This window comes from Equus przewalskii, chromosome 20 (assembly GCF_037783145.1).
Source record: "Equus przewalskii isolate Varuska chromosome 20, EquPr2, whole genome shotgun sequence".
Classification (NCBI taxonomy): Eukaryota; Metazoa; Chordata; class Mammalia; order Perissodactyla; family Equidae; genus Equus; species Equus przewalskii.
In genome coordinates, this window is record NC_091850.1 from 46,330,664 (window position 1) to 46,353,015 (window position 22,352).

Sequence of the window (22,352 nt, forward strand, 5' to 3'; positions counted from 1 at the left end):
GTATCAAAACTGACTGGTGATTAAGATTTCAGCTTTTTAGTTTTTTAAAATGAAATATAGGTGTAAAAAACGAACTGAAATGTTTCAGGAAAACTAAATTTCTGTATCGTATATTGCTTTCAATCACACTTCTGTATATTTCATTTTAATTGGTAGTGTTCAATGACCAGAAATTATTGATCTAGTGGTCCAACTGGTTGAGTTATTGGTCCAACCAGTTGAGAATGCAAATAGTGTCATAAATGCTCTGGAAAAATGATTGTTTAATGATGTTTCTGACGGAGTTTTGGCCACGAAGGTGTGTTCACTTTCTTGAGTTTTACGAAGCATCACTGGAATGTCAGTACCTCAGAAACTAGTCCTTAGAAAGTCCATCATTACCTCAATCATGGGTCTCAAAGATGAAAATCGATTCCACTGTGGATATGAATGTTGGCATTTGATGCAGTGCGGGTGGAAGGGGTGTGTGAATAAAACTCCTGAGTTTGAACCAACTGAGAAAAATTAGGATAAGATGGAGAGTAAAATATATTTTTACCCATTTTAATATTGATATTTAAAAAACAAAATTTGTATTTTGAAACAGTTTCGTTTTCACAGAAAAATGTGAAGTGAGTATGGAGAATTCCCACATACCATACCCAGTTTCTTCTCTTATTAACATCTTACATTGGAATGGTAGATTTGCTACAATTAATGAACTAGTATTGATACATTATTATCCACTTAAAGTTCTTACTTTATTTATATTTCCTTAGTTTTTACCCTAATATCTATTTTCTGTTCCGTGATCCAATACAGGATACATTACATTTAGTGGTCATGTCTCCTTAGGGTTCTCTTGACTGTGACAGTTTCTCAGACTTTACTTGATCTTGATGACCTTGAAAGTTTTGAGAAGGACTGGTCCGGCATTTTGTAGAATGTTCCATTACTGGGATTTGTCTCATGTTTTATTCATGATTAGACTGGGGATATGTATTTTTTTGGAGAAGACCGCAGGGATGAACGGCCATTTTCATTACATCAGATCTGGAGAAGGTACTCTCAACATCACTTACCACTGTTGATGTTTACTCTGATCATCTGACTGAAGTAGTCTTTTTAGGTTTCTCCACTGTAAAGTACTTTCTCTTCCGTTTCCATAATGTGCTCTTTGGAAGGAAGTCACCATGTGACGGCCCCACTTAAGGAGGGGAGTTATGCTTCACTTCCTTGAGCGTGGCGTATCTCCACAAATTATTTAAAATTTTTCTGCCTGGGGGATTTATCTATTCTCTCCATTTTATTTATTTATTTATTTATTTATTTAAATCAGTATGGACTCATGGATATTTATTTTATTTGGGGGCTTATAAACTATTTTTATTTATTTTTTTGCTCAAATTATTCAAGCTTCGGCCATCGTGAACTTTTATGTTGGCCCCTATGCCCCTTTGCCATGCTTCATCATTGTGTGTATGTGTGGGTTTTTTTGTCTTTTTGATTACTGCCCTACTTTCTAGTACTATAAGATGCTTCAAGCTTATCACGTGTATTTCCACTCTAGTACTAGAATCAGCCATTTTTCTAAGGAGCCCTGGCTCCTTTTATTGGATAATGGTGTTAGAAACCAAGGTGTGGGTATTAGGTGTCATGTTGTTGCTGGGGGTCATCACTTGTAGGCCCTCTCAGCTAAACAGAGCAAGGAAATATATATCTGTATACTAACCCGTGTGTATATAGATCTCCAGAAATACTTCTTTGTGTAAGAATCTATATTTATATGAAGTTAAATGTGACTTTATACTAATGTCTCTGACTCTAATTCATGACCACATGGGTCATTCTAGCCTCTTGTCATTCTAGACCCCTGTCTGTCTGTAACCTGCCACTTCAACAGTGAGAAACCTGGCTCCCACCATATGCCGTCCATTTATTTAACTTTTCAATTCCAGTATACATATATAGCAATATCATAATTGTGAACCTGTGCCTCCCCATGGGAAACAAACTTTATCAACTAGAGTACAGTGCTAATGTGCATTTTCCTTTGTCTTTAGTTTCATAGACTCCACTCTTTTCCAATATTACTTAGATCAGAAACTTTTGCTCCTACTCTAATCAGTAAGATTGTTTTATACATTTGTAATACAGTTGGATTGTTTTGTCACATTCTGTATTCCCTCCTTGGATCCCTAACTTCTTAAATAATGTTTAAAAAATTCACATACAGGGGCCGGGCCAGTGGTGTAGTGGTTAAGTTCATGCATTCTTCTTCAGCGCCCTGGGGTTCACAGTTTTGGATCCCAGGTACAGACCTAGCACTGCTCATCAAGCCATGCTGTGGCTGCATCCCACAGAAAATAGAGGAAGATGGGCACAGATGTTAGCTCAGTGTCAATCTTCCCCAAGCAAAAAGAGGAAGATTGGCAACAGATGTTAGCTCAGGGCCAATCTTCCTCACACATACAAAAATTTGCATACAATTAAGGTTCACTCTTTGTGCTGCCTATGGGTTTTGACAAATGCGTAGTACCATGGATACCTCATTATAGGATCATACAGACTTGTTTCACCACCCTAAAAAAGTCTCCATCTTCACTTATTCGACATTCCCATTATCCCCCCAAATCCCTGGAAACCACTGATCTTTTACCATCTCTATAATTTTGCCTTTTCCAGAATGTCATATAATTGGAATCATGTAGTAGTATATAGACTTTTCAGACTGAATTATTTCACTTTAAGATTTCAATATTCATCCTTGTCTTTTCAAGGCTTTATAGATCATTTCTTTTTATCACTGAATAATATTCCATTGTACTGAATGATACTCCTTCATACAGGTGTTCCAGAGCTTGTTTACCCATTCCTCTATTAGAGGACATCTTATCTGATTCCAGTTTTTGGTGATTATGAATAAAGCTGCTATAAACATTCGTGTTCAGGTTTTTGTGTGGACATTGATTTTCAACTCATCTGAGTAAATACCTAGGAGCGTAATTGCTGAATCATATGATAAGATTAGTTTAGGTTTGCAAGAAACTAATAACCAATGAACCTCTATCCCTGGGGAATAAAACAAGACAAAACAAACAAACAAAATTCTCCCCTGTTTACAGTCTCCTGCAATGACAGCCATGGATAAAAGTCCCAATTCAGCAAGTGTCTTTTGCCACCCAGAGGTAACTGGGATGGACAAGACTCTGTTGCCTTCTCTAATAATATTAAATGTTTTCAAGGTGAGAAAAGGTCATATTGTTGGTGAGCAGTTAGCAGCCAAAGAACTTAAGGAGACAGACCTATACGGGCTAGTTTTACCCAAAACTGTGTAGTTTAGTTCTAATTGACCACTATCTGTGTGTGTTATATAACATATAATGATGGCTTATTCAGGAAAATCTTGTTTTTTTTCTTAATACTATTCTATCGACACAAAGTGAAAGTTTAAAGAAGCAGCACATATAGGTCAGTATCCCAGTCAATAACATAAAGTACTGTTTTATTGCCAAGAAGCTGAATCCAGAACACTAAATACACACACACACACCCCATATCATTAGACAGATATGTACATGGCTAATTTGATGAGTGGAGCAAATGAGAACTACACTCCTGCGTCTACTGTTTTCTATGGAAGTAGACATTAGAAACATTAGCAGCATGAAGAAACAGCTGACAAAAACATATATCAAGGCTCTGTAATCATAATGAGAAACAGGAATTCCAGGTGTTTTCATGCTGTGGCAACGAGTAATTCCAAGCAGATTAATTAGAAAAATGCATACTTACCCACAACTGTACCATTTCCTCTTTTGTGGACACCATATCCTGGCTTGGCGATAGTGTGACAGTAGAGAAATCTGTCCAGCAGCATACATACTATTAGACACACTGGGTTGTTCAACCTATAATGAAACATTGTTTCCACTGAAATATCACAATGACTGTCTGCACAGCTTTTCCACACATTTTGGGCAGATCCCCTCGTTAGTGAACTGTTGAGGCCTTACTCAAAACCCTCTGGATCAACCCTCTTGTTTTTTGGGAATCAGCCCACTGAGCTTCAGGTGTCCTGTGAATTCTGACCTGTTCTACCTTATGACTGAGACTACTTCAGAGCTTCCAGTGAAAGGGAGGGCATCGAGGTGGTGATTGGACTTCTACTAATATGTCATTCAGCCACAGGCCTCATACAGATGCTGGCAGGCCTCCCATTGCATCTCCAGATGCATCTGTGCTTCAAGAGTTGAGAAGTCACTCCATCACATGGCAAAACAGAGCCCTAACACTGACTGAAGAGTGACGATTTGGGTCAATGTGACATGGTGGATAGAAGTTAAGGCACGCTCTTGTCAATGAATGTATTCATGGGTGGGTGTGTACTTTCCACAGCTCCTTTAGTTGTTTTTCCTAGAACTTCTTCTTAGGAAGCACTTGGAAGTTTATTGTAGCAGATGAAACCAAGGAGTCACATCAAACTTTAAGAATTTAGTTTCTGTTTCTTTGTTGACCAAGAGCAACAAATATAAATGACACATCGTTAGATAAAACACTAGAATTAGAGATCAAGTTGATTTGTATGAAATTTAGAAAATAAAGTGAACTTTGGCCAAATTCCATTCAAATGTAAAGTAATTTCATTGTGAGTCATTCTGTGACCCACTGAAATCAGCTTGGGATTTGGGGATCAAAAACTGTCGAGCTTTTAGGTTGATGGTTAGAGGACTATAGAACCATAATACATTTATTAATTTCCTTGACTGTGTCAGACACAGATCTGGCCATTATCATTCAGAAATGAATAAATCAAAGTTGTGCATGGGGAGCTCAAAGTGTGAGGAACAGAGTGGCTTTGAGTGCTACAGTGAAGGATGCAAGGTGATAAGTAAGTAAAGCAGAACAACCCAGAACAGATATAAGTCCAGAACACATTTCTAAAACCAGATCAATCTGAAGCTGGTTCTTAAGGAATACGTGGGTGTGGTAAGCCAAATAATGGCCCCTCAAAAATGTCCACATCTTAATCTCTGGGACCTGTTAATATGTTACCTTATATGTGAAATGGACTTTGTATAAACGATTAAATTAAGGATATTGAGACGAGGACAATATCCTGGATTATCTGGGTAGGTTCAGTGTAATCTCAAGGGTCCTTTTAAGTGAAAGAGGGAGAGAGGAGAGTCATAAAAGACATGTGATGATGGAAGCAGGCGGCAGAGTGATGCTGTTGCTGGATTTGAAGATGAAAGGAGGCCATCAGCCAAGGAATGTGGGCAACCTCCAGAAGCTGGAAAAGTCCGGAAACAGATTCTCCCCTAGGAGCCTTCAAAAAGAATGAAACTCTACTAACACCTTGATTTTAGCCCCCATAAGACCCATTTTGGACTTCTGATCTCTAGAACTTTAAAATAATAAACTTGTGTTGTGTTAAGCTACTAAATTTGTGGTGATTTCTTGTAGGGCAAATAGGAAATGAAAATAGTGGGAATTAGATTGTCTCAACTGGTGGTGGGAAATGGTGGTTCATGTAAATAGAAGATATTTATTTGGGTTTATCAGCTTATAGAAAAGATAAAGCCAGGAATATCGAATACATTAACTAGAGGGTGAGAAAAGAAGAGGTTTAAGGTCAGAAGGTAAAGAAACTCAAAGTTTCATAGGCAGGCACAGTAAGAGAAAATAGCTAAACACAGCAAGAAATCATTGCCAGAGAATAAAACTAAGTTTGTAAGTTTTGAAAAATGTAGAGATTAAAACAAGGGGAAAAGACTTTAAGGAAATTTATCAAACAATGAATTAGTGCTGTGTGTCTTTAGGTATTGGAAATATGAATGGTTTCCTTTTCTTATTCCCCACTTCTTGCTAACTTTCTGAGTATTGCTTCTGAAATAAAAGACACATTTTATTTAAAAGCAAATGAAATTTAAAAATATACTTTTCATGAATTTTTCTTCCCTAGAGAAGAATAACTGATCAAGACTTTCCAAAGTCACTGGGAGAAGGGGCACACATATAAAACCTGGAAATAAGACAAATTCTGAAATCAAGTCTCTGGGCCCAGGGAAGTAATGAGTTAAACGGGAAGTCTCTCTCTTTAAGAAGTCTAGTGTTCAAATGGACTGATTACTCCATTTACTGCTTTGGGCTGTGGCTGTGTTTTCCTTTATTTTTTAATTTTTTTAACAGTAGACATAAAAAATCAATAAAATATTATTCAAAATCATAATAAATATGGTAGGTTCAAAAAGTGAGTTTTTCAGGCACTTCAAATAGTCATTGTTTGGTGAAAAATACTTTATTCTTTGGGGAATGCCTAAGTTCTTCTTTACAGCATCAGTTTGAAAACCACTGATCTCTTGTTTCAAATGACTGTTCATTTTTTCAAATTCTACCGTACTTTATAACTACAGACAGTACTTCTGTGTACAGCAAAGGGAATTCTATGAGAATAAACCGCAATAGAGAAGAAAGAGGCAATGATATACAGAGATTGAAAGAGAGCTTTGTCTTAGAGAAAACTTCAGAATAAATTGTTTTCTTAAAATGATGGAACTCGATTTAAATATATCTCAGGAGATCAACTCCTCCATCCTGCTGTCTCTAGACAGGTGTATTTGCCATAATGTTTGACGATGTTAGACAGGATGACTAAGCTGCTTCCTTTAAAGAGATGGGCAGTAATTAGCACGTCGAGGCCTCCTGGGGACCCCTGAATCTGCTTCGGAATGAGGTTCTTGGAGCACTGCAGTAATGGAACTGCCTGGGACAGAACTGAAGATGAAGTTTCTGTTGTTTTTCCCATAGCAGAGGACTCATGGTGAACGCTGTAGGGTCTTTCCCATTGGTGGGGTTTGATACATTCTGGTGGAATTAAAGTAATAAGCTGATTTCTCAGTGGACTTTCCTTTACAAATATCTGGGCCTTGGTATTGCCAATGTCGGCTTTATTACACTGGCTTGAAATGAAATGACGAAAGGACAAAATGGCAGGCGTGCGGGACAGGGTTCCGGGACCTCGGGGTGTGGGCGTGGGGGCTCCCGTCCAGGCTGCACCTCTCAGGTTCCGTGTGCCCAAGCCCAGGAGGCCTGGCTGCTGTGCTGGCTTTGGTGCTGGCGCTGACCCCAGCCTTAACGCCGGCCTGGGGGCTGCTCACAGTCCTGGCAGGGCAGTCGCTGCACCCGGGCCACAGCAGGGAGGAGAGAGAGAACCCCATTCACACCTCAGTGAAAGACGAGGGGTTTGTTGTTACTTCCGGAAAGGACCAGGAAGGACTCCACCAGAGGGGGCGGCAAACATGTCCTTGGATCCTGCAGAGCTCACCCCTGACACTAGGGGTCTCTCTCGGCCGAGGAGTTGGAGTCCCCAGAATCATGTCCTCAGTAAAGGTACAAAGCCAAATATCCCACTGTCAGTTTCGCAGTCCTAAGCATTCTTAACTAGGACGGCAGCCCCAACCCCGGCCTGAAGCCCGGAGAACAGCCCCATTTTGACACAAAGGATGAGTTCTGATGTCCCATCTGCAGGAGCAGGGAGGGTAAAGCACCCAGATGCTAGATCTCCTGCAAAACAGGCTGCCTGAAGCCTCTGACTCACCCAAATCCGAATAAAGCAATTAACCTGGAAAAGGAAATGAAAAGAAAACAAAAACCCTTTTACAAGCCAGCAATACAACCCCTTAATTTTAATCAGTTAACTCATTTTAACCTACTCACTATTGACAATAATGCAAATACTTAGAATTAAGTCTGGAATACTAATATTTTAAACATATTTCTAAGTTTAGTTTTACATTTTAATGTATCTGTTTTTGTCCCACTCTCTGTCGTCCAACTTTTGTAATCGATCAAAAGTTGTTTGGAATCTGATCAGTTTTCATAATAGGAGACTGATTATTTCAATATCTAAGGCAATAGGACCGAGAACACAAATAATGTGTGGGACATGTAATAAACAATTCTGTATTAATGGTAGCATTTTTTCTTATTTATTTCATCTAAACCCTATAATAACAAATAGAGTGCTCCAATTTTTGATGGTTCTGACTTTGAGTGACAGAAAACTGAACCAACATTGGCTAAAAGCTAATAATCCGTGTACACTAACAAGCAGTCCAGGGCTGCGTAGCTCGGCAGCTTAACAGCTTCACGATCCAGGTTCTTTCTAACTTTCCAACCTGTCACATTGGCTTGTTCTCCCATAAGCTGTCTCCCTATAAGATAAGTGCTCAAGTTCTAGACATCAAATAAAATCAACAAAGTTCAGATGCAGGAAAAGGTGGAAACCTCTCTCTTTTTTTTTTTAAATATCATGGAAAATCTTTCCAAAGCCCTCAGCAGATTTTCCTTCTCGTCTTAGTGCTCAGAATGGTATCACGGGCCCCCTTCTAAAGAATCACTCACTGGGGAGAGAAATGGTTGGCTTGGTTCTTGCAGTGGAGTCACGGGACCCGTGGCATCAGCATCACCTGGGAACTTGTTAGAAATGCGCATTCTTGGGCCCCATCCCAGACTTACTAGATCAGAAACTCTGGGGGAGGGCCCATCAAACTGCTTTTAACAAGCCCTCTAGGTGGAGCTGATGAGAGATAAAGATCCAGAGCCACTGGCTTACATTAAAGGCAATTTACCCTCTGGGCCTGGGGAAGCATGGCTTTCCTAGAAGTGCACAGCCACAAAAGACTGAACAAAATCAGGATTTGGTTTACAGAAAAGGAGGGAGCAGTGAATGATGGGTAAGCAACTGACTTCCGAGGCCTCAATATTTGCTTTTATATTTGGTATGCAACACGGTAATAGCTGCTTACGAGAAGGCTGTTAGAGATTTTCTTGCTTTATTATTCCTTTCCAGTCTGACGGTTAGAGACATTTTAAAGACTGAACCATTATTAAACTGTGGTCAAACGCCTGTCAAAATGACACCTCACTTGTTTGGGAGCTCCATTTAACTTTTTTAAACCTTCGGATAGGGTCAAACTTTTATCAGTTTTGCTTAAAATAAGTTTTCTAATAAAAGTGCTCATTTTGTAATGGAAACAATGAGCTAAAGACTAAACACCTGAATGGCTTTTGCTTGTTGCTGTATTGATAGTTAACTAAAGGGAATTGAAAGAGTTTCCCTGGCGTTTAGTTTAAAGATAGCTTAATGAAGAATAATGTCAGAGATTATAATTAGGTATCTGTAATATGGACGGTTGTATTTCTCCTGTGGGAGACAGGGTTCTTTTGAACATGTAAAAACTATTCAGTCTATTTTGAAGCTTTTATTGGGATGTTTTCAGGGGGCAGGTGGAGTAATGGAAACAGATTTGTCACAGCAAGTGCCTGGAGCTCTCATGGAGCCTAAGCGTTGCTCACTGCATGCCTTATTTGACTATTTCAATGAATTAGAAGAAATCATTTGGACTCCTGTGTTGTTGCCACAGCAACATTCATCACTGTAAAAAATGCCATGGGGACAAAAGGAGTGAGACACTAACACGTTTCCAGATCCCCAGGGGTGTTCCTGCTGGCCCAGCTGTGTCAAGCCTGCCATACGGTGGGAAATTTCAAAGCCGAGTAGAGAGGAAGGTGAGCATCATCTGTTGATTAAATTTTCCCTCCTCCCTCCTCCAGGGCCTTTCCCTTCTATTACTTACTATGTTCGTTGCCCAATGCTGCATAACTAATACCATAAACTGAGGGGCCTCAAGCAACACACATTTATTATCTCACAGTTTCCAAGGGTCAGGAGGCCAGACACAGATTAACTGGGTCCTCAGCTCAGGGTCTCCCAGGCTGAAATCAAGGTGCCGGTTGGGGTTCAGTCTGATCTGATTCTCAGGCTTCTTCTCCAAGCCCCTAGATTGTTTGCAGAATTCATGTCCTTGCTGTTGTAGGACTGAGGTCTCCCCGTTTCTCACTGGCTGTGAGGTGAGGTTCGTTCTCACCTCCTAGAGGCCTCCCGCCATTCCCTGCTACATGACCCTCTGACAGGCCCTCTCTCCAACATGCTAGTTGCTCCTTCAAGGCTGGCAGAAGAATCTCTCTCTTATGTTCAAATTTCTGACTCCAAGAAGGGCCTGGTCCCTTTTAAGGGCTCACATTGTTAGGTCAGGCCACTCAGGATAATCTCCCTTTTGATGAACTCAAAGTCAACTGATTGGGGATCTGATTACGTCTGCAAAAATCTCTTCACCTTTGTCCTATAAGGTAGCCTAACTGTGGAAGTGCTAGACCATCCTATCCACGGGTCCTGCCCACGCTCAAGGAGAGGGCGTCATATAGGTTGTGCCCACCAGTCCTGGGAACCTTGCCTGCCTTCTCAGAATTCTACCTGCCACTCTTCCCTTTTCCTGCATCCCAACCTTCCAATTCTTGTTGCGGTAGATGTGCATGTGCGTGTATATGTGTACCTGTATGCCTGCACCTCTGTAATAACAGTAATAACAAAACCCACAGAAAAGCAAGAACAGAATTGCCGAATACATCCGGAAGAAATGGCTTGTGATTTTTCTCTGACAGTTTACAGCTTATGAAAAAGTTGAGATAATTGCAGCTCTGAAGGCTGCAAGTTCATTCAGACAGGTCCTTTAAAAAAAACAACCTTTGTAATAGCAAATCATAAAGTACTACTTTGTCTTGGGTTTGACAGGCCATACTGACACAAAGTGGGAAAGGCGTATTAAGTTCTAGATTTTAGGCAGAGCATGCAACTTAAGCAACTGTAATTCACTGCTCTAAGCTGAAATGTATTCTTGGTGTCATGGAGAGGAAAGATCTCAGGACTTTTCCAGACCCTGGTCTTCCGGTTCTGGCTCAAGCTCTGGTGGGGGATTCAGCTCATTTGCCAAATAAGGAAGTAATAATAGACGCTGTTTAAGGCCTCTTGAGCACCAATGAAGCTGACTGCCCCGTTTTAATATTACGTGCCCTAAAACAAAGTCAAATTCATTTTTCGAATAACGCTGTTTAGCCAGATCCATGGGTAGAAATAAAACCACTTGACAATTCACTTCTTTGTGTCAGTAAAATGATTGCTGAGATAAAGACAGCAGGTAGACCTTGAATTTTCCAAAGCTATCTACAGATGCTGCTGCCAATTTACCCATGAAAAAAAAAACTAAAAATTCAGCTTGCTATCTAAAAAAAGAAAACTTTTATAATACGTTGTACATGTGATTTTCTGAGTTAATGACTTGTCAACAAACACATCCTGTAGGTGGTGAAAATGATAAGTGAAAATAGCAGAAAGCGTCTTAGGTTGTTGTCCCAAAAGCTTGTTTTAGGGGCTTCTGGTTGGTTTTGTGTATTAAATAACCTGATACAGACAGTGTGCTTGTTCTTTGATATAATGCTTTAAAATAGGTATTGAAATGCCATAGCTTTGCAATTCATTCACCTTTTTTTTTTTTACTGATTCTCAAAGGGGTGGGATTGGTTACCCCAATACCTGTAAATGTGACCATATTTGGAAACAGGGTCTTTGCATACAATCAAGGTAAGATGAAGTCATTACAGTGGGTCCTAATCCAATGTGACTGTGTCCCTATAAACAGAGGGAATTTGGACATAGAGGCAGACACACCTAGAGGGAAGTCACTATGAAGATACCATTCACTAGCCAGAGAATGCCTGAGGATACCAGAAGCTAGAGAAGCTTGGAACAGATTTTCCCTTACAGCCCTGGAAGGAACCAACGCTGGTGACATGTTGATTTCAGACTTCTAGCCTCCAGAATTGTGAGACAATCAATTTCTCTTGTTCAAAGCATCCTGTTTCTGGTACTTCATTATGGCGGTTCCGGGAAACTAGTATATGTGGACTCTTGAATGTTTTTATTTTTTGTACGTAAGTGATTTCTCACCATTATTTTATGAATCTTTTAGAAAGTAATCACTTCATATTTGATTTTAATACTCTTTTCTTTTGCAGATTTTTAAGTGGTTTTCAATCAATTCCCCCTAGTTATAAATGGATTTCTATGTGATCCAGAAAATTCCTGTTTCTACTCCCAAGAGTTCACTTTCGGTTGCTTTTAGGATACTACCTGCCATAGTTCGAGATTTTTGCACAGAGAGGATTTTTACCTTCTAAAGGCTTTTCTTACCATTAGGAGCATCATTTTCTTCTGTTTATCAGTGCAAAACCTGAAAACAAGCAGAATTGTGCTAGAAAGATTTCCTTCATACACAGTTATTTTGGAGATGTCTAGAGAGAGAAATATAAAGATGTATTTTTTTTAGGTGAATTCATAAGGAATGGTGTCTGATAGTTTTCCATGGGGAGAAAGGCCTGAGGAATTGACCTCACCCAGCATGATTCCAGGCCTTAAGATATAACATTTTTATTGCAAGGTTTTTCAAAAAAGTGAAAACCTTCAACCACACAGCATGAATTCTATAATACCACTTCTGTTGGTGGCACAGAGTGGCTCTGAAAAGGCAATTTCTTACTCTTAGAATAATTGTTAACCATCTTCTAAGGTGGTCTTTGGAGAGCACCTAATTGTGACTTTAAAGTACGTCAAGGTATAAAAAGGTGCATAAATTCTATGTTTACAAATATGGGCAAAATATTCAGAGTGAGGCAAAATTCCAACAGGCTAACAGTAATGACGTTGGAACGGGAAATTTTATTTTTCTTCTCTCTGGTCCCTAAATTACTTAATACATACTATAGTCAAGTTGAAAATAGTACATAATTAGGATAATTAAAATACCTTATAAGCATTAGCACTGTGTGTAATTTGTATAGAGTCTTTGGTTTTTAGCTTGACTGACTGGATGTGTCTGGGACTTGATCAATCGCAGTTACCGAACTCATCATACCGATGGGGATGAGCCATCGTTGCAGGGGACGCTTGACTTCCAGGCCTGGTGTGAACTGAGGGAGGGACTGGCAAGGCAATGCTATGGGCTGTGTTGTCTAGGGTCAAAAAGACCTTATTAAAAACAATTTAAAAACTGAATACTCTATACTGTGATGGTCGAGTGTTGTAAGAGAAATATATGTTTAGCATAAATTTAAAATTCAGAAGTACTCTTCTTGAGCATACAATCTCTCAAAATAGCTTAAGAATTTATGTTTTAACATTTTCTCACAAAATTAGTTATCTTGAGTGAAGCTGCTGAGACAGGTGGATCTAGTTATAGCAATCAAGACCAAGGAAAAGGAAACAATCTTGAGTTGGTGGTGGTGGTGTGAAATTTTATTTTTTGTGTATTTTTTGCATATGTGTGTGTGTGTCTTAATGTTAAGCCCTAGGCAGAAATATCTTGGAGTGACAATAATGACAGGAAAACTAATAATAAGAGAGTTACTAGGTGTGAGCATCCTATTATTTCTTTTTCCAATCTTTCCATGCTTGCTTTCATTTCAAACCTATGGCAGTTGCAAACACCATTATAGGAAAAGGCAGGTCTTATGCTTGTGTTGTTTGTTATATGTGTGTGTGAGGGACGAGTGGATGGTGGTCTGCTATATTAAATTAACACTTGTTGCTACTGTCCAAAAAGAAAGAAATCACAGCAGTTAAACACTATTATTATTTTACAAAATTAACTGTAATCATTTTTGAAGGATTCCTACTAAACTGGGTGGGAGAAGGAGTGGTGGAAAATTAAGCCCACAGAAGACATTGTAATTATTTTTCACTGGACACCTACAGTCTGCCAGGAACTGGGTTGCCAGCTTGTATGTGTTTTCTCATTTACTCTCACTACAGTACTGTGAGGTGGATGTTATTGTCTTTACATCACTGATAAGGAAATGGAGACTAGGCAATTGTGTTCATTTCTTTAATCTATTAGTTAGGGTAACAGCAACTGCTGTAACAAATAAACCCTAAGATTTCAGGGACTAACCATACTAGAAGTTGATTTCTCATTGTGTAAAAAAATCAATGCAGGTGCTGCTGGTCAGTTTGTCTCCCTGTCTCAGTGACCCAGATTTATTTCATCTTGTGGTCCCATCACCCACTACAGCCTCAGAGTTCTGAGCATTCATCTGGCATAGAGGAGAGCGGATGATGGAGAAGAAAAAAATCCTTCTTAAATACTCTTTCTTGCCTGAGAGTGACACACAGCACTTGGGCTTATATTCCACAGATGGAACTTCTCTATGGAATATGCAACATGGCCACTTGGGTACAAAGTGGGGTGCGGGGGTGGTGGCTGGAAACATAATTCCCATTGGATAGGCACATTGCAATGGCAACTTCACAATATATGAGGGGGAGCATAAATTTTGGTGGACAGAAAATTGTCTCTACCTCACCTGTTCATTAGTAGGACATTACTTACACACTAACTATAGCATCTGTAGTTTTCATATCAATGTAGATTAATTAAAAAAATCTTACATAAAATTCCTATTAGAGAAAAGGGTCAGATATTGATATGGTGATTCTACATTGTGATAACAGAATGTCTTCAATTAATTACCTTATACTTTAATATTAATATTGAGGTGAAAGGATAATGAAAGATAAATGGTGAGCCAAGAACTGTTTTACGGGGGGAAGTTGGCACAGTTAGGGGGTATGTTTGCTTAGAATAACTGGCTGTGATTTTTACTGGATAGTTAGATTATTTCTTTTAGGGTTTCTCACAATGTTGGCAAAAATCTGCCTCTGTAGGGAGGAGTTTTAAGAACTCCCAGAAATACACCCCAACATTTCCTTTTGAAGATAGCAAAGTGGGCATTGATGGCTACCCCTAGAGAGCAGGGGCCTCTGGGTTTACCCAGTTGCAGTTTAAGATGATGTAAGCAAGGGGCGACACAGTGTCCATGTTAGCCATTCCTCCCACATGACTTTGAGTTTAGGCTGCCTTAAATTTTCTGAAATCTGAGTGTTTGGATTGAGGGCCATTTTCAGCACTTTGGTTTCTCTCAAATTTTAATCCAAATCCAAGGGCATAGCAATCACACAGTCTGATGGGTTAGTACTAAACGCGATAACAGAAAGTCTTGCTCCATCTGTATGATTTTATAGACAAACTAACAGAAAGCCTCAAAACCTTTGTTCTAGCTTCAGTTAGTAACCAGACTAGAATTGGAATTCAGGTCTCACATGTCCCTGTTCATCATCCATTTCATCGATTCCTTTCCTTTTGGATTCACTTAATTCAACAAAAGTGTATAGAGCGCCCTCTGGGTACTGGGCACCGTGCTAACTTCTAGAGCTGTAGTGGAACCCAAGGTAGACAGCACACCACACTGCTTCCTGAGGAATTAACGCCCAACTCTGATAGCCAAGGCTCAGTGAAATCAGATAATGAATAGAACTGTGGTTGCCTCTTGCTTGGATCCCTGCTGTAAAGTCACCACGTTTCTTATTGTCTTTGTGGAACCCGAGCTGATTTTGTTTTTCCAATCTGGTGCCGTTTGGCATCCCTGTCTGATACTACATTAGAAATGCTATGGAGATACATCAATAGATTTATTCAGTCTGAATCTACCATCATTTCATCGACCACTACCAACCTCTTTTCTAGGCACAATTTTGATTTCTAACTGGTGTATCAGAACTCTAAAGAGAGGTGGCAGCAGCTAGATCGCCTGAATGATGTGCAGAGAAGTCCACGCAGTTGGTCAGTAGCAGTCCCCGTGAAGAGGGGAGACAGGGCAGTCCTCATTTCCCAAAGGTGCGTATGCTCGCCAAGTTTCCAATAAGCAGCAGCTATGCAGAGAGGTGGGGGATAGTTATTGGCGAATACAAACTCTTTCTCTGGACCCGTCTTTCAATAAAGCTCCACAGGGATTTTCCTTTTGGCCGATTAGCAAACATCTGCTGCTTGTTTCAAGAGAAAAATGCAGTTTTACCTGATTTCTGATTTTGACACAAATTTGGCTGAGGATTGAGAAATTGGACTATATATTTCATGTGTTCTAAGTTTTGTCTTGAAGCAAATTCCCTTAAAGATACATATTATTAATTGTGGGTAGTTTCCCAATTTAGTCCATCGATAAGCTTTCACTCTCTACTCCAAGGGGAAGAACTAAAACACATGATTATATTCATACCATGGCTGAAATGTAATTCCATACAACTGGGTTGAATGGGGTAGCTTGGGAACCATCTTCATCTACCATCATTTCTACTTTCAAACCCATTTCAAAATATGGTTTCCATTTGCCTGCTTTCCCTATATAAAGTTATGTAATAAAAAAATCTGAAGGAAAGAGAAAAAATACTTTAATAAAATTTTTTTTTGGCGTGGAAGATTAGCCCTGAGCTAACATCTGCCAATCCTCCTCTTTTTTTTCTTTTCTGAGGAAGACTGGCCCTGAGCTAACATCCATGCCCGTCTTCCTCTACTTTATATGTGGGATGCCTACCAGAGACTGGCTTGCCATGCGGTGTCATGTTGGCACCTGGGATCTGAACCGGTGAACCCCGGGCCGCTGAAGCAGAATGTGCACACATAACCACTGTGCCACTGGGCCAGCCCCCAAAACTTTCAGTATTAGAAGGGAAGCCAGAGGTTTTTAAGGTTCAACTGCTTCATTTTACTGATAAGAAAACTGAGCCCTGGAGAGGTAAACGACAAGACCATTGTCACATAAGTAGAAGAAGACTAGGCTATATATGTTAGCATAAATCTAGTTCATTCTCTGTTGGTTTCATGGCCATGCAAGGGTTCTGGAAATGCAGCACTGGCAGGATAAGGGTCACAAAAGAGTTAGTTGTCATCTGCTCCAGGGTCATTCTGAAAAGCAGTTCAAATACAGCTGAGGCAATATTGACATATGGATCTTATTTCAACACGTACTTATTTAATGCTTGCAATTTTTTTTTTCCTTTTAGGTAATACTTGTTTTGAATCCCCTAGTATGTGCTAAGTGCTCTCTCATCTGTTATCATGTACTGACTGACTTATTTTGATGTTAGTTGTTTAAAACCTGTTTAACTGTGTACTGTTTTCAGCGAATGTGAATCACTTAGTCAAAGCAATCAAACAGATTGTGTGGGTTGAAGACCCAGGCAGGATTCTGGGAACTTCCAAACAGTATGTGTTTGCTGTATTGTTAATAAATATAGAACTCCGTCATTCTTTGGCACTCATTTTCATAATCATGGCAAGGGAAAATTAATAGGGAAATAATAGTGGTGAACAGTGTGTTGGTTTTAAAACAAGGCAAAAAAATTTCTTGACATTCCTCCCATTGAGATAGGGGTGTATGTCCCCTTCTCTTGAATATGGGTGGTTTTATGACAACTTTGACCAAGAAAGTATAGAGGAAATGATGCTATGTTACTCGGGAGGTTAGGTCATAAAAGGTTATATAGCTTTTGCCTTGTGTGCTGGAATGCTGTCTCTTTGAGCCCTGCGCTGCCATAGCGGAGCCACCTACTGTGAAGCTGCCGTACTTAAAAGAAGCCTAAGCTGCACGGAGAAGGCACGTGTAGATAGTCCCAGTTGACCCCAGCCTTCACGTCATTCCAGTCCAGGCACAGGATAAATAAGTGTAGAAGTTTCCAGATGATTCCATCCCCTAGTTAATGAGTCACTCCCTGTCATATAGATCTTTCTAGCTGAGTCCCTAGACATCGTGGAGCAGAGACAAGTCATTGCCACCAGATACTGTCTGAATTTCTGACCCACAGAATGCATGAGCATAGCAAAAGTGCTAATTTCTTACACAACTAAGTTTTGGGGATGCCTTTTTATGCAGCAATGGATAACCAAAATGGACTGGAAACTGACGAGCTGGCAGCCAGTTGATTGGGAGAGCTTTTATTCCAGGAGAAGAAAAAAAGAATAATTCATTATAGTCAATGTAAAGACATCTAATAATAGTTTTCTTTCTCATTCCAAAAGTTAATTTTTTAGACTTCCCTTCTATTAGCAGAGGGCATGTTAATCAGAGAAACAAATAGATTGCAAACAAATGTCAACAGAAAAGCTGCCTTTCCATGGCAACTGAGAGCAAGTCTTGTTTTTAAGTTCACACTGAAAGCAAAGCAACCTTGCAGCCAATCCTCATAATCTTGAATTGATTTATACACTGTTTCTTTGCTTCTAATCAATCTTTCTCTTCTTCTAAAATACATTCTTTCTGAATTTAATGTTAATGTATGCTGATTCCTTGATTTTATTCCAGAGAATCTGAGTAACCATATCAAAAATTCTGTAAAGTATTTTATATGCAGAAGCATTTTGATTGATTTTATTTAGGAAAAAATATATATGGATATATTTCCTATTACAATGTTTTAATGTTTTCTTAGTGGCCCTATACTATATTACCACTAGGAATTCAATTCAGCTACGAAACTACCCTTAAACATCTAAAGTATGTTGGGTACAGGCTAAGTCCTGAAATGATAAATTAATAAACTATGTTTGACATTGGACATCAAATATGAGGTAGATTAAAATGTAAAAATAAAACTACTATGATTTCTTCTGGCATACATATTTTAGAAAAGGGCTGGGAGAATTTTAGTGGTATGTGAATCAGAAGATCCTTAGTACATTGGTTGATCCTTGAATTTGGGCTTGAAAATAAAGGTACACATGTAAGTATATTGTCTGTCTAAATTTGTTAATGATACCTAGAATTTAAAAGCGGCCACCCTTAATGTTCTCTCTGTTAAAAGTTTGTATTTTGGAGGAAGTAATGGATTCTTTTTACACAATATACAAGCATTCCTCATAACAGAACACGTTTTACACCTCCAAAAATATTTATTCTCCTGAAAAAAAAAGGGATTAGATTACAGTTTCTGAATATTTGAATATTTTGAATACTTACATCCCAACTAGTCACTCTTCCGTACTTGTAGCTGAATGTTCTCAACTACTGTAATCCTTGTATGGAAACTGTTTAGGTGAAAGGAAATTTTTAGCTGAAGCAAGAGTGATGTTTGCCTTAGAAATGAACTTATTATTCGAGATCTCATGTCCACGAAACTCTTCTGCCCTCTGATATTTTATCGTTTTTATTTATGGTAATGTTACAGTTCTTAGCTACAAATCTTGTACTGCAAAACCATTTCCAGTATGAAGATTACTTTTTGAGATTCAGAAATGAAATCTAAAAAGTAGAAAGGGAAAAAGAATTGCATACTGGTGTACGTATAAATGTATGTGTACTGAACTTCTGTTTTGCTCCTGGAATCCCATTGGATGTTGTGGTAAGCAGAATGCTAAGATGGCTTCCAAACTTCTCTCTCCTGCTATGTATACAACCTTCATAATCCTGAGGATTATGGATTTGATGGATTTCTCTCCCTTGATTGGGTTGTTATATGGCATAATCAACAACTATCTGAATGGGCCTGACTGGATGTCACAATCTGAGGTGTCTGGTAACCTCTGTGAACTGAAAGGTGCTCCCAGCTAGCAGCCAGCAAGGAGACAGGGACCTCAGCCCTTCAAACTGAGGTCCCTGAATCCTGCCAACGATAATGAGCTTGGAAGCAAATTTTACCCAGAGCCTACAGATGAGAACTCAGCCCAGCCAATTTCAGCCCCGAGCAAGGGACATAATCACATGGTGCTGGATCTTCTGCAGAACTGGGAGCTGAAAAATGGGTACTGTTTTATGCCTCTCAGTTTGTGGTAATTTGTTATGCGGCACTAGAAAACTAAAACAGAAATGTATTTATCAAGAATCCTTTTTGAACTCAGCATTCAGCTCTTAAACCCACTTACCAATGATGTTTTATTGCCTTGTTCCTTTGCTTGTCTTTGATGGGGTCAAGAATTTGCACAGGGAGAAGCAGAATCACAGTAAATTTCTCCACCAGTCACGTCAATGTGGGGGATGTTTTCTCAGCAAAGACTGAAAAAATTCATTCAATTCTCTTCTTCATTAAGGTCTGTAGGATTGAGTTCTGTGAAAGTGTTATAATGAACACTTCCATGCTGTCTTTATTGCCATCTAAGTGTTTAGGATAATTTGGTAGAAAGTTCCTCTGAGATTCTTGACATACAGTTTCTAGTAAAAGAAAATCTGGGCTAAGAACTCTCCTATGATGAGAAACGCTGTGAGAATAACTAAGAAAGAAGTGCATCTAGGAGGTTACGTATTTTCAGTTCAAATCTTCCACGATTTAATTGTTGGCTCTGTGTTTCCTGATCATTGTATCTGCAAGATTAGTAAATACAAAAAAACTCCTAACTAAAACAGAAAGAATATACATAAGGTGTGCCATATAAATTGGATTGCGAAAAGTTGAAACTTTGGTTTCTGCTAAGGGACTCAGGCAGACATTTCAAAAAGAGACAAAACTGCATATCATATAAGATAAACAGCTACCATTTAATTGTGGCCTAGAATCTTAGATATTTTTCCTTCTTAGGACTTGATAAGAAAGATTATCCAGCATGATTTTATGTAGTAAAACAAAGGACCTTTCAGCAGGCTCTGTCTACAATTCTAGCAACACTTTTCAGACCTCAATGCATGTGGGAAGGAAATTTTGTATTTCAAAATCCATTTAACTGTGCACTTGAGGAGCTTCCACATAACCTTCAGTTGGAAATGATTAATCTGAACCATAATGATATGCTAAAAGGCAAATATCAAGAGGAGAATCTAATAGAATTCTGTAAATGCCTGATTCCAAGTGATGAACATGCTCGAGTGAAATCATATGCTCATGGATTTCTGTCAGCATTTGGTAGTACCTATATGTGTGAAAAGGTGTTTTCAGAGATGAAATACGTAAAATCTGATCAATTTTAATCATAGGAAACACTAACTTTGAAGTCCTAAGCAAAATGTTATCCTCCCCTAAAAAGAATTCCATTCTCCTCATTAGACCTGTGTCACAAATAAAAATTATACTTAATGGTTATTATTATTATATCTTGATTTTGTCAATAAAAAATGTGAGAATTTCTTCTTTTCCTGATATAAAAAAACCTACATAATATCCTTGATTTTGCTACTTGGTCTGCAAAGCCTAAAATACTTACCATTTGTCCCTTTACAGAAAACATGTACTGACTCTGCAGAGGCGACCGTCTTCGATCTGACTCCAGCCCCCTCTTCGGTCTTTTCTAACACCATTTCCACCTAGCTCACTCCACTGCGGCCACACTGGTCTTCCCTCAGTTGATCAAAGTTCTTTCTTGCTTCAGGGCCATGGCAAATGCTCCGTCTTCGCTCTGCTAACATCTACGCATCCTACGGGGGCTCAATTTAAATGTCATTTCCTCAAAGAAGCCTCCTGTGCCCTATCCCCTCCCTGCCAGCTAAGGCTGGTTCACCTCTTCTAATTGCTTTTCAAATCCTTCACAGTCTTTTCTAGCATGCAAGAAAAATTTAAGTAGGTATTATTTATACTAATATTTGTTTAATTTCTGGCCCACCCACTGGACCACGCACTCCATGACAGCAGGCAAGCATCTCTATTGTTCACTCCTATGTCTCCACTGGTACATAATTAGCAGTTGTGTTTATGTGCACAGCTTGGCTATCGTCGTCGTTGAAAATCTGTTGAATGAATGTTGTGAGAGTCTGTGGCTGAAAACTCAGCAGTGACCCTTGTCATAGCAAATATCAGGAATATTTCATCAGAGCAGCTTGTAAGGGTTGCTACCAGCAAAGCCTAAGTGTTTGTTTTATATATGCATAATAATCACAATGACTTATATCTAACTTCACCTGATGGCTCATTAGGAAATAGAGTAAAAGAAAGAATAAATTTTAATTAAAGTATCTTTAGACTTGATTCACATTTTATTGCTGATGGTCTTTAGGATTGGGGGACTATCTAGCAAGTTCTGATGGGCAGCTGAAAAGGTCACTGGTTTCAACGAAAAAAAGAAATTAACTTGATGGTTAAAACCATCTTTTTTCTAGGCCTTATTCACATCAGTTGAATTTCAGAACATCTGTAGATTAGCGGAACCTCATTCTGGAGTCAAACATGTTCCAACTTTGTCAGGTATCAATGTCTGTAAATATTAATGATAGAAACTTTTTGTTTTGTAATGCAAGGCAAATAGCATGATTTCTGGACTTGGATAGGAGAGTAGAGTGCCACTTTACTTAGGTCATAGCTAGCCAGTTTATGATTACTATAAAACATCTGTGCAAGAGTATATCTGTCTATAGGTGTTATTGAATGCAACTCCCAGTTTCACTAACCTACAGAAAATGGAAAGTCACATCTACCAGCATCTTTCCCTAATGCAGACCCATTAACACTTGCAGGTCTGGTGCGCAAGTCCAAAGCAGGCCCACATCCCATATGTCTATGTATTTTAAGTTATACATTATGCTAAAATATGTTAAATAAAGTGTGTTCTCTCCTCTGGCCTTGGCAATTCTATCTTTATAACCATCAAGAAGACTAGGTTTAAAGTTAGAATTCTTGTACTCTTTAGATTTTCCTAATGGAAAATGGCAGCACAGTGGAGCCATTCTCT

The 22,352-nt window shown here is 39.0% G+C and overlaps 1 long non-coding RNA gene across 1 annotated transcript in view; it reads left to right on the plus strand.

Annotated features, from left to right (window-relative positions):
* The first annotated feature begins 8,591 nt into the window (after window positions 1–8,591).
* LOC139077972 (uncharacterized) overlaps window positions 8,592–22,352 on the plus strand; it is a 46,694-nt gene continuing 32,933 nt past the window's right edge. Inside the window, exon 1 of the long non-coding RNA XR_011530646.1 lies at window positions 8,592–8,717. This is a non-coding gene — a long non-coding RNA (uncharacterized lncRNA). The remainder of the gene's footprint in view (window positions 8,718–22,352) is intronic.